Below are 16,309 nucleotides of genomic sequence, written 5' to 3'. Positions count from 1 at the left end.
ACTGTGGCATTGATGCCTACACAGTCAGATGGATTGCAGATTGGCTGAGGGGTCATACTCAGAGGGTGGTGGTGGACTGGTCATATTCGACTTGGGGGGAAGTGGGCAGCAGAGTCCCCACAGGGCTCGGTCCTTGGGCCCGCACTGTTCAATTTCTTTATCAACAATTTGGATGATGGGGTGAAAAGCAACCTGTTTAAATTTAGGACAGCAAAATCAGAGTTGGGAATAAGTGAGCAGATAGCAGTACTGCTGAGAAGAAATTGGTGGTTGAGCATCATACTTTTGAAAAGATTTAGACACACTGGACACAGTCCAGAGAAGGGTAATAAAAATGATAAGAGGCTTAGAATACATGGCATGAAAAAATCTTGAAAGAGTTGGTTTGTTTAGTCTAAAAACAGAAAATCTTCAATTGTCACATATGTAAAAAGCCACCATAAAAAGGACAATGCACAACTGTTCTCCATGGTCACAAAGAGTAGCACATGAAATAATTGGTTTAGCTTCCAGGAAGGTATATTTTAGTTAGATTTTAGGAAAAGACTTTCTAAGTACAGGAATGGCTTATGAGGGAGATCACAGAATCTTCATGCCTGGATGTTTTTAAGGACACATTAAACAGTTGCTTAATGGTCTTATCGTTCCCAATTTGATTTGTCTGCCATACATTGCCATCAATTCATTGAGCAGTTACTGGAAGGGAGAGGTCTTTGCTCATAGCGGTGCAGCACCTCTCATGGCTGAACCTCTCATAGGTCCCTTTGAGCATGATTATGGACCTATGGCTCCTTACCAGCCATCCCACCCCTTACTATGTCCTTCAGGTTTGTTTTCAACCCTCTCAGGACTAATCCCAGTCTGTCAACCACATTCAATCTCTACTGGGCCCTTTCTGATACCAAGCTTTCCTGAGGCCCTCTTTGGTTCTTTTAATGAGTGTTGATTCATTCCAGCCTTCTGTCTGGCTTGCTTGGCCTTAGTTTGGTTTCTCCACGCTGGTCTTAGCCCAACCCTACTCACATCATCTGCTGTCTGAGTCCAGCCTTCTCCTGCAGGAGCTCTGCTCCTCTCTACAACTGGAGTGCCTCTGCCCCTCGCTGCTGGGGCCACCCAGTCTGTGCTGTCCCTCTTAATAGGGCTCTTTCCTTTTTTCCTTGTTTCTTTGTACTGTCAACCAAAGGGGCCCTATTATAAGCACATGCATACTATTTTGGAAGAACAAGACTTAAGTTAGAGTAGCTAGGCATATCTTCTTTAATGTATTTCAAGGGTCAGTATGTCCAAGTGAGATCACAGGAAGTAACAGTTGTAGCCATCTTTATTGTACTAACAAAACATCTTAACTGAATGCTTTTCAAGCATAAGAGCATGCAGCAACAGGAGACAAACACAATGCATATAGCCTTACTTGCCGGTGGGAGTGAATAGCACACACACACACATATAGATATATATCTATATAGATATAGAATTATATCTATATATAGATATATATTACTCAGTACATAATACTTCCTGCCAGTCAATTTGGCCCAGGATGTACCATGAACTAGTTATGTACAACCAATACATATAAAGTATTTCTTTTAACATTTACAATTGCTGGATAATAGGGTTGTGTGAAATGGGCCCTATTCAATTCGGATTTGGATTCAATCCAAATCGGGAACAGTGATTTGATCCATTGATTCAGATCACTGTCCCTGATTCAATTTGGCCAAATCTATATCTGAAGATTTGATGCTCATTCAGCCGATCAGCTATTCGGACATAGGTACAGCTTTAAAAGTTTTTTCTATATACCTTGAGGTAGCAGCGCAGCTCATGATCGCTGCAGTGCTGGGGTGGATGGAGCATCCCACAGGAGCATGGGACACTATCCAGCATGCTTGGCATGAACACAGAAGTGGACCTGAAGTAGTTCCCATATGTAGTACTTCTGGTCCACTTCTGGGTCTGTTGGGGAGCACATTGGGGGCCCTCCTGTGTGCCCCTGGCTCAGCGATTGGCCTCAGGGGGACCCTGGGTGCCCCCCCAGACCCAGGAGGTACCAGTCACTGAGCTGTGGAGGCAAGGGGTGGGGGGCCCCTATGCACTCCCCAGTGCACCAGGAAATGGACTGGAAGTGATTCTGGTCCACTTCCAGGTCTGCTGTCAATTGCGCTGGAAAGCCCCTGTGCTTCTGTGGGATGCTGCTTCTGCCCAAGCACTGCAGCATTCAGAGTCCCTGTTACCTAGAGGTATGTAGAAAAAAAATTTAAAACTGTATCTAAGTCCAAATACCCAAATCTGTCCGAATCTCTCCAAATTGATTTGGAGGGTTCCGAATCAATTCAGAAGGATTAAAGGGTCCTCTGATTCAATTTGGATTTGGAGATTCAGCCACCAAATCAGGCCGAATCTCCACCGAATCAAATCAGGGACTGAAGCTTTGCACAGCTCTACTGGATAAGTCACATTGCTGTTTATATCATTACTGAATTTGGAAAAAAGTTTTCTAAGGAGTAGAAGGCACATGGTTACTCAAGGCATTTGTCCTTATGACATTTTTTTCCAGTAACTATATATGTATGTGGTAGCAGGATAGAATACAGTGAGTGGTAATTTTCAGGAACAATTTCTATTTGTTCATGGGTCAGAGTTTAACTTATGGTATACCAGTGTAAACCTAGGGCCAACTAATAACTATCAATAACTGCAGTGTTAACAGGTATAAACAGGTTCAAAATTGGGTTTTATGCTTAATGACTAATAGGCAGTGAACTCAAATTAGGAAATGATTTGTTCCTAATGGTCAGATCATTTGGCAAAATCATCCCATTTGTCTCTCCAGTTTTTTATTTCTTTCTGGATTAATTTAGTTAAAAATACTGAAATATTTAAAGACCTCCTGGAAACATTTGATTAAAATCATAAAACCCCAAATGAAAAAAAATGCTAAATATGAGTCATGTGCTGAGCTTCAGGTGCAATTGTCTTACTTTAGAAACATTAAACTGCATTGGCAAATGCCAGCACAAATCATAAACCTATTGCCATTTATAATTAGACTCTCTGTAAAGTACAATGGTTCCAATAAATGCTAGAACACATATGCACTATTTAAAAATTAACCATATAATTAAAATTATATTACTTTTGAATTTCTGAAAATGTTTAATTAATAGAAAGTTCTTTTTCCAGCTTCCAGGAAAGGATTAGAAGTATTGTGTTTCTACGCTTGGATCTTCTTCATCCAATCACTTGAAATGTAAAAAGCATACTATGTTAATTTATTTTGTATATATATGCATAATATGTTTCATTGTTATAATGCAAATACCTTGAACTTTGTGTCAAAACTGATTGTTTCCAGTCTTGTCAAGTTGCAGTATTTTAAAGAGTTTTTCATTTGAAGAGCTGACACCAGTGGTACTATATCACTTATGCCTACAGTCAATTTAGCTGGGCATATTTCTTCAATCTGTCCTTGCTTTTAAATACATTTTTGTCATCATGTTTCCTGGTTTGTACTGGGAACCAAAGCAAACTAACTGGTAATTTTATTTCAGAACTGATTAACATAATTAGACTATACTACTTTTAGCACAGTTCCCTAATTTTAAACATTTTTAGATTTAGTTTACATGAGATTGTAGGTTATGATAGCTGTTTGTATCTTAATTTGAGCACTTTTCTATCCATAGCTGCTGAAGCAGAAACATTGGAGGCAAGTACTCAAGGGGAGGGTTGCATGAGTTTTGCTTTATGGTTTCCCATAGACATTCTTCTAATAGCTCTCCAATCCACAAAGTGCAGTTTTAAAAAGAGTTTTGCATATGAGCAGATGCAGAATAACAGTTACATAAAACCAAAGCGGTCTTAACTCATGTAAATCAAACAGACCTCCTAGAGCTAGCCAGGCACCATAATGAAACTTAACTTGAGTACCTGTATGAATACGCTCAAATGATTAATTGCCTAATTTAACACACGTGGTAAACAGGCAACACTTGCATCTGACAGTTCCAGGTGGACTAAATATTTCTCATTCAAACCAGACATATAACATGAAATTGAAATGCAGACACGGATGTAAGGAAAGAGATAATGTGGAAGAAAACGCTTGTTAATTATGGTGTGGACACTTTCTCTAGCAGATTGTCCGCCCAATTCACCTTAATTCAATCAACCTGTCAGCTTGCTCTGTCAATTGATCAGCAGCTGCACACATGGAGTTATGCTCATCTAGCACGCAGGTGTTGTCTTTACAGATTTTAGTTTTCTAACACTTCACTGTCATGTCAAAGGAGAAATACAAAAACCATTTTCATTCCATCCACCATTAACAATGACTGCAGTGCCAGGTCAGATAAATGGAAGTTTCTACCCTTCACCCAGCACAAGAATTCTGGATAATTAATCAGAAGCGATGACAGCTTTCTGAGAGACTCTGACCCAGTCACTCAAGCAGCACTATGGTGACTGTGATGCAGCTACTTCAGGACTCAGCGAGAATAAAAATATAAAAGGTATCCCCTTGCATAGTATGGGGAAGAATAGAGACATCAAATGTATTTGTCAACATAACTGCTTATTGAAATAACAGCAAGAGGATACAGCTACAGATACAATTTCTACCTAGCCCTAGAATCAGTAGTCATCTCCAATAAACATAGGTACTTAAAGCAAGTTCCAGCTGAAAGTGAGGTATCAGAGAGAAGGAGATAAAAGAGTCTTCTGTGTACCTGAATTGTTGCAAGTTTCCAACTCACAAACACAAAAGTGTGTGCTTAATATAACCCTTGGAATTCCCTGCCGATTTCAGTCAAAATGTTTTAGTACAATTTTTGAATTTGCTTTGTTTTGAATAAGAAAAGTAGGTGTATTATTCACTCACTTTCAATAAAATCCTAAGCTTGAGCTACCTTATTGTAAGAATACTGGGAGTTGCTTTACCTTCATTTGATTTCCCCAAGGTACCTAACTCAAGTTAAGAACACAACTTTTTCCCCAGTGAAAACACAAACAAAGAAGATGTAATAAAACAACCCTAAAGTCACCCCTACTATTTAACTTCCTTCCCCCTACCTCTTGTATATCAGCACAAAGTAAAGACTACACACGTTCCAGTTAAAGTAATCTCTTTTATCATGTCTTGGAGTCCCTGTTACTGAAACATTAAATTATTATTATTAAAATTAACATACAGTTAATTTATAAGTATATATAACTGTGGGATAAGTACTTAAAGAGTAATAATGAATGAGACATTCAGAAATAGCTAGCAGACAATACTTAAAAAATTAAGAAGACTGGGGGAGCATCTATTCACCAAGGCCCTCCAGGGGAGGACAGGAAATAATGGGCAAAAACCAACTGACACAGGCAGCTGGTACAGAGGGCATGGTGGTGGGCACGTGCCCACCCTGAGTTTGGTCTCCAACTCAGCACTGCTCAGGATGGGGTGTTTTTTTGCCATAAGGGCCGGTGGCGTGTTGGGGCAGGGAGGGCACTAAGCCACAGTATGAAAGTATAGGAGTGGATATGGGGCTTTTGGCCCGTCCACAAATTGTGTCCCCCAGACTCAGGAGGCACCAATCACCCCTGCTGGCTTCAGGCTTAACATAAGGAAAAACTTCTTTACAAACTGAGTGCCAGGGGCTTGGAACAGGCTCCCCCCAGAGGTAGTACAGTCATCCACCCTGGTGATATTCAAAAAGTGGCTTGACGCTCATCATGCTGCGGTTGTCTGATCCCAGCAGTCTTTCCTGCCCAAGTGCAGGGAGGCTGGACCCGATGATCTGCAAGGTCCCTTCCATCCCCTAACAGCTATGAAACTATGAAATAAGACCTTGCAAGTCAACAAATACATTTCCATAGTTTTAAAAAAAAATCTTTTTGTTTCTTGTTTTTACTCTAGACTTTCTGTTCAAGAGATTGTGTTCAGCTGTGTTGGGAGATAGTTAGAGGACAGAATGCAAAGTTTTGAGTCTGATACCATATGGTTGGCTAGACTAATTATTTAAAGAAGCTGTACATAAGATAAGAATCAGGTCCTAAGACTAAGTCTCAATTATTCTGTGGTGGGATAGCTGAACATTCTCAGATAGCTTAAAGCTTCAACCCTTAATCACAAGGCCATAATATCTTCTCCAAGAGGTGCCTAAGTTAATAAAAGTGGGTAAATGATCTGTGTTCAAGACAAAAACAGTGACTGGTTGTTCAGTAGTGTAGAAACAGAATTTATGCACCTAACAAGGATTTTGGGGGTGTGGTGTTGTTCTTTCAAAGAATATCAAACTTTTGACATCATAAGCAGAAGAAATTCATTAAAGTATCAAACTGATCCTGACAGAAGGAAATAAGAACACTACTTTGACCAGTTTTCTAACTTCCTTTTGTTCTTTTATTAGACACTGACTAGACAAATCCAGTGAGTTTGAATCTTACTAACTGATGCCTTAGAAATTTCTCCATCCTGTCCATCTGAGGATTTTCTGAGCATTCAGAGATGCTTGGGGTTGAACTGCAGTTGACATTGTTATTGGCTCTGTTTAATCTTTAATCTTCTTAGGACCAGAAGTGTGTTTATTACTTGACTGTACAACACCAAGCAAAGTGGGGCCTAGTCTGGTGGGGCCTTTTGATGTTACAGCAAAATAAATATAAAATTAGAAAAGAATAAAAGATAAACTTAGCATTTTGTTTAAACATGGTGGACATTAGTAATTGAAACCTATCCAACTTTTACTATTATAGACGGATCAGAAATGAGACTTCAGTACACATGGTTGACACAAAATGAAATGTAGCCTGCTTGATTACATTTAACCATTCCATCATGAGAGCTAAATCCACGGGATTTGATTCCAGACTGTTAGTTCATGTTAGCTCCTTTGACATGCCATTTTGTCATGTGTGTTTAGAACAGAAAATCCAGCATTTGCTACAAATACATCCAGCATTTCTTTGTCTCATTCCAATTTCGTATTTAAGAATATGGGGTCAAGAACAGCTGGGGGGTTAGAAGTAAACACATTTGGAATGTCGAACTTTATACAAGACTTTGCATAAACATGACTGTAACATCCAGAAGTGCATACAAAATTGACACAACATGCAGAAAAAAGATTTGTTTGCTAGTTGATACATTTTTGCTTTTGCTAGAATTTTAGTAGCATATAACAAATGTTGTGTTACTTTACACTTACTAATATATTTTGGTCTCATTTACAAGAATTATAACTAAGCATCCTGGTTTTCTGATTTAAACAAATCCCCAGTTTTCGGTTAAGAAAAAGTAACTCCAGATCTACATCTTTCCATGGTTTAGATAAAACATCACTAATATAAGTATATATGTATGTAGTGGTGTTTCATTTCAATCATGAGAAAATGTGGATTTTTGGGAAAACTGGAATTTTTTAAAATCAGAGCAAACCAGGACCCCTGATCATAATTATACTTTACACCAAATGGAACATTGTTTACAAAAAACAGTCTTCACTGGTAAGTAGAGGAAATCTAGGGAAAGTAGTAAAATGCATCTTGTTGTAATGCAAGTTGGTCATTTGCTCCTTTTTGGGCTAGGGACAGAAATTATACATAAACCAATACAAGTGATCAGAAACTAGTTCAAATTTGTAGCACAACAGAAGTTCAGTGCACATAAACTGCTTTCAAAACAGCTGAAACCACTTTAAGCTATACCTGGATGAACGTAGTATCAGACTTAACTGATTTATGTTGAATTGTTTATTGAACTTCTGTCCCAGATTTCCTCCAGATTCAAGATAACTCACAGTATCTCAGGATGCTTTGCACCTCCCCTGCAAACCCTGCCCTGCAGGGTGGGCATGCTAGCTTTGGCCCAAGCCGTCTGCTCCAGCTCAGCAGGTAGGTATGCTCTAGTGCTCCCCAGCTTCTGGCCTAGGACACTGTAGGCATGTGACAGCATTTCTGGAGTCAAAACTGAATGTCTGTTCACTTACTTATTGGTTCAATAGACTAACCTGCAAAGATTTAATTGATTGAGCCCTGGCTTTTTGCCTGTCTGTACTTAGCCTTGAAGGCCAGTAAGTACTGGCATTAATCCCTCAGGCAGTTCAATTTCAGTCTCTAATATCACAAGCAGAATAAATCCCAAATCTTCTGTCCTCTCCAGATGTTAGGAGACAGGCCACATTCTGTCTCCTAACATAGTGAGAAAATTTCTGCCTTATTGGAAGCAGGGATCCAAGGTAGAGTTCTGGCCCTAAACCCTTCCAGGACACCATTTTTTTTTTTGTGAGCCACACATATCTCCCTAACTTAGCTGCTCAGACACCAGTTTGACAAGGGCTAGACAACACCTAAACTATCTCTTCGTTGTTAGAGCACTGTGTTGGGAAGTCAGAGGAATATATGTTCAACTCACCGTTGTGTGAGGGAGGCATAAAATCTGGGTTTCCTACCTCCTGAGCAAATGTCTTAACCAATTGGCTATAGGACTAGAACATGAGATGACCCTCATAATTTACTAGTTTGGGGATTTTGCCCATTTACTTTTGTGACTCATACGTGCCAAGATTAGACATGTACAAAGCCATGTACCTGTGAAGCCAGAAGGCAGCCTACTGAACATGTTCATTAGCCACGTAAATGAGGACATGTGGATGCATGCCCATATAGCACATGGCATGGGATTGTAAACTGTGTGCAAATGCCAAAAATAAATGTTATGAAGCTGAGTGCCAGCATTTGGGTGAAAAAGGAAATAAGAGTCAGTTTTTAGAGTCTAAGCTGTTTGGAGCAGAAATACTCCTTTTGTTCTGTGTTTGTACAGTATTGAACACAAGTGCAATAATGAATGATCTATTTCAAATCTGCTTTGTAAATTTAGGTTGCTACCAATAATAACAAATCCTCAGTTTTAGAACTCTGATATTAATGGTAAATAAAAACCAGAAGTAGATACAATGATTAAAAGGTGGAGTCCTTTATACCATGATAAAAAACAAAATAAGAAAATAAAAAGTCTCAGCAGCCCTGTAGAATACAAGGCCAGCTTGGGTACATTTCAGTAGCATTCTGTCTCTTAGGCAGGAGACTGTGGTTTGGAAGGGACTTCTCTGGCCCTGTTTCAGCCTGTTGAGGCTAAAAAATGAATCTAGTTCTTCCTAAGAGAAGCAGCCAACAGTAACATTTTTATTACAGTCCAAACCATGGGGCTTCAGATACTGGCAACTGAGCCCTTGTCAGCCATCAAGAGTGAGAACAAGTAGAAAATGTGAAAAATGGAAGAGTCACACCGTCTAGTTCACATATAGCTGAAATAATTGTACTTGAATATGCTCTCAAGTATACACATGGACAGATATGGATATGGTGCGTGTGCTTGGTTCTCAGGAATAGTGTATATGAGCTTTGAAAATTAATTTCATTTCAACCCATGAATTAAAAAATAATTATTTTGGGTGTGAAGAAATTCCTGTTCTGGCATGGTTTTGTTTTTCCTCTTTAAAATTAAATTTAGGTAAATTTCAAAATGAAATATTGTTGCAAAGCAACATATTGACAAGTGTCATTTAAACATGTTGACGTTAAACCTTTTTTAAACTAAAAAACTGAAAATTTGTAAACAGCTTTTTTTCCATCCGGAGTCTTTATTTTTCCACATAAATTATTCAGCTAATTTTGCCCAGACCTAAAAAAGATATAGTTTATTTAAAAGGAAAAACCATCTTTCTACCTCATCTGTTTTACAAGTTAACTGTCAGCCTGGCTAAGAAAAGTGTTTCAAAACAGCTTTTACCAGGAAATAAAGATTTGATAAAAGAAAAAAAAGTTTCAGTGAAAATATTCACAACAGAAAAACAAAACCATGGCTAGGGACTACCCTGGTATACCGCTAAAGGTTAACAAGAGGGGAAGTCTTTGGTGTGTCATGATACAGACCAGCTAAGGAGCCTGCAACACATTAAAAATTGTTAGCCATTCTGGGTACATCTCTATGAAACACTTGGCATTCTAAAGCAATTTTCGGTTTTCAGGGAGAAATCTTTTTCCAGTCTCCATGTTAGATAGAAAACAATATGCTTTCTTTATTGAATCCTCCAGAATTTTTGCAGGGGCTCCATATGTAAACAGAATATTCCTAAGATTTTCATACACATACATACAACAATACCAATATAGTTAATGAAGAAGAAAATAGATTATTCATGATGGTGCCATTAATAACACCTTCTCCCTCACAGATGATGAACAGCATCTGTCAGATTCTTTCACACTCTACTTCTATTTTAAGATCATTCCAGATTCTTTGTTTCCTTAATCAGAAACACATGCACAGCTTAATTTTCAAAATAGTGGATACAATGCCAGTGACTGTGTGCATGACTGACCAGTTATGCCTCTTAATCAATTTGCATGTGGAAGTAAGTGTTTGCACATGTAGTTCCTAACTGTATGTGTAAGTGCAAACATAGATATTTACACAGTTACCTATAGGAAGTTTTCATAGGGCCCTAATGCTTACCACCATGATACATACCTTGCTTGTACTTGCATTATTGTTTCAGCAAGGCAAAGATTAGAAATGAACCTATGCTGTAGAACTGGCATCCAGATTCTGAAATCTCCCCAGTATATGTGCATACTCAAGAGGGTATGTGTGTGGGGGTGTGGGGATGGAGTGGGGGCTGATAGGGTCCAATTAACACGGTGGCTGTTCTTCATAGCCAGTAAGTAGTATGTATGTAACCCTTACCCAATATAAAACTGTTAAACAATGGAGGATTATACGGTATCAATAAACCTACTGATGTCTTAACTAATTTTATGCCTATAAGATTTTCTTCAACTGGAGGTCAAATTAAAAGTGAACTGGCAATAATTTTAACCTCAGAGGGCAATGGAATTCATTAAAACCATTTGACATATTCTTCATGGAACCTATAATGATATTTATAGTTTTATCATCAGTTGTGCGCAGATATTTCTAAAGTAAAGTGGACCTCATAACACATTACAAAGAAAGCAGAAAGTGTTGTGCTCCTGATACCTATCTAAACGGACCCCCTTTTCCTCTGAGGACTTCCTCATTTTCTATGAACAGAAATGTGCCATTTTGTTACCTGAATTCTAAGTAGAGGAGCCAACCTGTTGAGAACCACTAGTGACTAAGTGGTTCTCAGCATTTTTGGATTTTATGCAGCACTCACTGGACTCAAGGCATGACCCCTGACCCCATACCTTTTGTAAATTGAAAGGCACTAAATTTCAAAAGCTCATTTATATATTACAGTGCTTACCTCCTGCACGGGGCTGGGCCCTGGGGATGAGGCACCCACCTGGCCTATGCTTATCGGCTTAGCTTATTTACTTACCTTCTCACACCCCACTTGTCTCCTCACACCTCACAGCATCTTTCAAGGAGCTGGTGGCACCTCAGGGTGCTGCAGCATCCTGGTTGAAAATCACTGAACTAAGATAAAATTCACAGACTATCATTTTATATGAGGTTGCGATCTCCATCACTGTGCGTGGTAAAACCTCTGAATGAATTGAACATTCTTTATTGCTAACAGAATATTGTTTCTTTCAGTTTTAAAACTCTGCTAAGGAATAAAACCCAATTACAGATCAGCTTTTTCCCCTGCTAGAAAACAGTGCAAACTGGGAAAGACTTCCAGCGCATGTACTAAGGCACACTGTAGCACTACAAATGAATGTGTCCATAGCCTTAGTAGTGGAAAGCCTATTGAAGCCAGAAAGTGAGAGCTGGGAGCTACAACACTTCTGGCTGCAGTGAACTGATTCAAACTAAAAGTGTTTTGGTGTTTACTGGGGAGAAAAGAAATGCAAGCTGTGAACAACGAGCCTAAGTAATATTTACACTAATACCCCTTAAGGCAGCTGGGCAGGTGTGCTTTCCTCACAGTAATCAACATTGACACAGGGCACTGTGCAAATCCCAGTGCCACTGAGGGCACAGCTCATCAGAATATCCTGTATAGGATTGAGTTTGTCCCACTAATCCAGGACAGGGAACTACTGAAGCAGAAAAGCTGGCCTGTTTATATGATATTGCTTGGAGGGTATATTCTCTGAATGAAAATTACAGTGTGTTAATATGCATCGAGGGAACATGGCCAGTAACTTCACTGCTTCTTGTTTTATAATAGTTGCACCTGGGAAATAATATGTATATAACAAACCCATCCACAAGGAACACCTAGAGCCCTGAGTTTCTGCCCACAGTGCTGCCACTTGCCCCAAGGAACAGACTGAGGTTTTTCTGGGATAGCTCCCTACCCCAGCAAGTCTCAGTTTCCCTGCCCTTATACCAGATCTTGCAGACACAGACAAGAAAGCTCTGGCAGCTCCAGGTGCTCTCTCTCTCCCTCTTTGGGTTGAAAAAGAAAGTATAGGTCCCCTGTTCTATAGAAAGGCTAGTCTGGAGCAGGGGTGGCAAAATGTGGCCCATGGGTTGGATGCAGCCTGCCAGGTGATTTTATTTGGCTCGCAGGGCCTGTAAAAAATTTAGAAAAGTAATATTTATCTGCCCCTGGCTGCCTGTCATGCCTCCATGGCTTGCCAAAACTTAGTAAGCGGCCCTCCACCCAGACTAATTGCCTACCCCAGGTTTGGAGTATCAGTCATCCAGAAATTACTCTTTCTACAGGCAATCAAAAAGGAGACAAACCATGCAGAGATTTATTATATTGGAGACAAGAATTATACAAGCAAAATCAAATATATCTTCGGAAACCAAAATGAAAAAGCAAAGTTTCTTACCTTCACATCTAGCTACTCCCTAGTTCCACTGAGAGGTACGTTGTAAGAGATCAGACTTCATGCTGACTCTACCAGTCCTGGCAACTAGGGTCATTGAACCCCCAAAGCCTGACATTCAAAGACTTCTCTTCTATCACAGACAGACCTTGAACCTGCAAGCAAAGTCCCCCTGCCCCCAATAGCATAATTATAATTGCCCATAAGCAACCAGAATTCTCCAGAAGGTTCTTGTCTCTCTGAGACACCTGGCAATGTCTCTTAGGGCCTTGCTACACATTCATTATAGGTGGCTTCTGGAGCTCTTAAGACCTGGATTGTCTGCACACTTGTTTCAAAAACAGTTTAGGCTGCTTAAAGTTACACCACTCCAACTGATCCATGTTACACAGCTCATGTTCAATTCATGGGAGGCCATTCCCCACAGATGAACTGCCCAAGTTGCAGTCCTCCAGCACCCCAGGATGTGGTGTCCCCTTCCCACCCTCCTGTTCTGTGTGGAAAAACTTTCCAGCCCCCAAACTGTACTAGCACCAAAACAACTCCCATCCTGCTTCCCAGGGTTTAACCTTGTCACCACCAGGGGTGCAACCCTGTGCAGACTGCTTGCAGTGCACATACCAGGTAGCCAAATTGCAGGGTATGGACAGGTCCAAGAAGTGGGATCTAGGGAATAGGGGAGGGGAACAGATGGCTTGGTAGAGGAGCAGATTGGGTCCCCATGACCTGGAGCTTCCTTCCTGGGGCAGTGGCCTTAGCTCCCACAAAACCACCTCCCCAGCTACCCTGGCAAGTATGACCAGCACCCCCCACACCCCAATACTAAATCCCAATTTATTTAAACATGAGACCTTTTTTAATTTATTTCCATTGTATTTCTTTTACTTCTTTTTATTTTATCCTTCTGTAGCTGACTTCCTTCATATCACCACCCTTCCCCCACCCGCATTTCCTTTCTACCTCCTGTTTCATTACCCAACCTCCTCCCATTAACTCTCTGCTTCCCAGCTTCATGTTCCCACCCTCCCAACCCATCCCTCACACACTCCCACCTACAGCAGGGATAGAAGCCTGTCTTGGCTTGCCAGCCCTGTAGTGTTAACTCACAGCTGTAGCTCCTTGTCAGACCCCTGCTCCACTGGCAAGACACAGCTATGCAGGTGGAGGTCAGTTGAAGAAGATTTTTAGCCTCAATCTTTTAGCCTAAACCTGGTGCGACTGCTCCAGACTTGAGCTAGCTCTAACAGTGAACAGCATTTGAGCAGCTCAAAGTGCAACGTAGAACAAGCCGTTAAGAGTTGCTTCTAAAGGCTTATTGAAGTTTTCTAAAGCTCATGCTAGAAAATTTCTTCTCTACTTCAAACCTATGAACTTCAAGGCCAGACATCACACATAGCATCATACTGGAAAACCAGACCAGGACAAGTCTTGTCCCTTTCATCCCTTTAAGTATTTTTCTTTTTAATACACAATGCTGTAACCTATCAGAATCCTTATGGCTCTCGGGGAAAAGCAAGGGATGAAAAATTAAACTAGTCTATGAGACAGGTAGCTGGCCCCAGTATTTCAGCTGTTCTTTTTTTGAATTCTTTGGGGATGGGATTATATTTTAACATATTTTCCTTTGAAATAATTCCACAATATCACCACTTCCTTAATAGCTAAGAGTTTAACTAGTTCCACAAAATAATTGCTCTCAGATGCTGCCAATTTTTCTTTCCCACTAAAGCACTCTTTAAAATAAACTACAGGAAGCATGGGATTAAACAGACCCCTGTGAATCTTTTGGCTAACCGATTGAAACAAATTCATTTCTAGTTAATGGGCAAATTGTTCCTGCTTGGTCTCACATTATTAACATAAGGTACTGTTAAGGGGAAGAGACATCATTATGGAATAGAATCATACATGTAAGCAAAGTCCTGAATTCCATTAGGTAACTCTCTCACATTAGCAAACTGAATGCAGCATCTAGTGCACCACTTATAAGAATATCTAAAAATTCACCCAGAATTTGAAAATTAGGTAACCTAATTTATTTGAGGACACCTCTCAGTTCATCGGTCATGGCAGAGCATCAAGTTGCACTGGGTTAGTGATATCTGGTCCTAAACCTAACTGCTGTCTGGCCATCTTTAAAGGATCCATGCAGGACAGCTCATTCTTATTCAAGATGAGAAAGGTTTATGCTCTCAAAAATGAAAGCAGGATTTTCAAGCCATGTCAGCAAATCAGAAAAGGAGGAAAATGAACAGAATAGAATGTGACAGGCCAAGCAGTGAAAACTAAATCCACTGCATATGATATCTTCAAAGAGAACTTTATGTTTGCTTACCAGTTATACATGGAAGGTAAGCTACATTGTGACAGAGAGAGCAAAAGGAATTTTTGCATTTTTGAAGATAAGATCATAATATAATAGCTGATATCGGCAGGGTTATTAAGTACACATGGTCCAGCTACTGAACAGAATAGGTAGACACCTCTGTGATTTTTGCTGTTATGATTGTCATCATCATCATCAGGGACAATAGCTTACAGTACAAACAATACATATTCACAAAGTAGAGAGTCATTTTGTGTGGATCTACACATGCAATTAAGACAGAGCAATAAACTCTGGTTCACTTTGCACTGAAGTGAACTGCTCTTGAGTGCAGCATCTACATGTGCTGTTGGGACCACAGAACTTTGAGCTGGGCAGAACAGCACCAGGCTGGCAGAAGCCTGCGGGGGATCAGCCTCGGGCTCCAGGTGGCAGTATTGGGCATGAGGGTACTAAAGGCAGCAGGTCTCTGTACTTTACCACCTTCATGCCCCAGAAAGCCCCTGTCACCATCTATATATGCATTTCAGTGCACCTCAGTACCCCACAATAAGATATAGTACTGTTCGGGACAGTACTATCTTATTGTGAAGTTAATTAATTTACTGTGCCCTGATACTGGCATGTGTAGTTGGTAATACTTAACTGTGGAGATAATTAGCCTACTCTGCACTAAAGCACATGTGTAGATGCACATTTAAATAGTAATGTGCCCATTTTAAAAGGAAAATTCTGTCTTACATTTATCTCTTGTTCAGGTTTCTGTATGGATGGCAAAGCTTTGGGTCTGTACACCTTTGGCAGATTTTAGGTTTATTTACCTTGTCACAGATTCACTCCAGACCTGAGATGTCTTTGGGGTTCACCATATGGCATGCACGGATATCCTCCTGAATCAGATTTACTTCTATGATGTTTCATCTCTACTTGGGTAGCTAAATGGAATCAATATTGTTGTTTTAATATCTGTGTGTGTTATGATATTTGATATAAAAGAACACTGATAATTTCATAATGCAACTAAAAGAGAACCAAATAAGGTATGTAGCAGATACTCAAGGTATTGTCTGATTATGATAAGGGAGATCAACTCCTTGACAGAGGGCACTGTTATACATTGCACTTTGAGCTGCTCAGATGCTGACCAGTGTAGTGCTAGCTCTGGTCTGAAGCAGTCACACCTTGAGGCTAAAAACCTTCTCTGACTGTCCTCAACCTGCA

The sequence above is a fragment of the Gavialis gangeticus genome, unplaced genomic scaffold, assembly GCF_001723915.1.
Source record: "Gavialis gangeticus isolate Ggan-Ray unplaced genomic scaffold, GavGan_comp1, whole genome shotgun sequence".
Classification (NCBI taxonomy): Eukaryota; Metazoa; Chordata; order Crocodylia; family Gavialidae; genus Gavialis; species Gavialis gangeticus.
Note: the sequence above shows the minus strand (reverse complement) of the source record.